Source organism: Engystomops pustulosus, unplaced genomic scaffold, assembly GCF_040894005.1.
Source record: "Engystomops pustulosus unplaced genomic scaffold, aEngPut4.maternal MAT_SCAFFOLD_529, whole genome shotgun sequence".
Taxonomy (NCBI): Eukaryota; Metazoa; Chordata; class Amphibia; order Anura; family Leptodactylidae; genus Engystomops; species Engystomops pustulosus.
In genome coordinates, this window is record NW_027285408.1 from 47501 (window position 1) to 47814 (window position 314).

Here is a 314-nt window from a genome sequence, read left to right on the forward strand (position 1 = left end):
GCTTAATCTTTAAAACAAGCATATACTACTGGCAGGATCAACCAGGTAGCCGAGCTCTGAGGGGTAGACTCTTGGAGTCAGGCTCCGTGAGCTAATGGGAACGCTCGTTGCTGCTGCTGCTACCGCAGCGCTTCTCCGCCGCCGGAGAAGACCTCGCAGACAACATTGGATGGAGCTTAGGGCAGGGGGGCAAGAAAGATGCTCTCGGTCCCTTCCAAGGACCCGAAAAAGCCTTCCCTTCCCCTCCCTCTCGCAGTCGCTGGCTTTCCCCACTCAGTTCAGCCAAGAAGTGGCGCTCGACTCTCACCTCCATC

At 57.0% G+C, this 314-nt stretch overlaps 1 non-coding gene across 1 annotated transcript in view; it reads right to left on the reverse strand.

Moving 5' to 3' along the window:
• LOC140111645 (18S ribosomal RNA) overlaps positions 1–48 on the reverse strand; it is a 1884-nt gene extending 1836 nt beyond the window's left edge. Inside the window, exon 1 of the ribosomal RNA XR_011852162.1 lies at positions 1–48. This exon is cut by the window's left edge and continues 1836 nt beyond it. This is a non-coding gene — a ribosomal RNA (18S ribosomal RNA).
• Between the last annotated feature and the right edge of the window lie 266 nt (positions 49–314).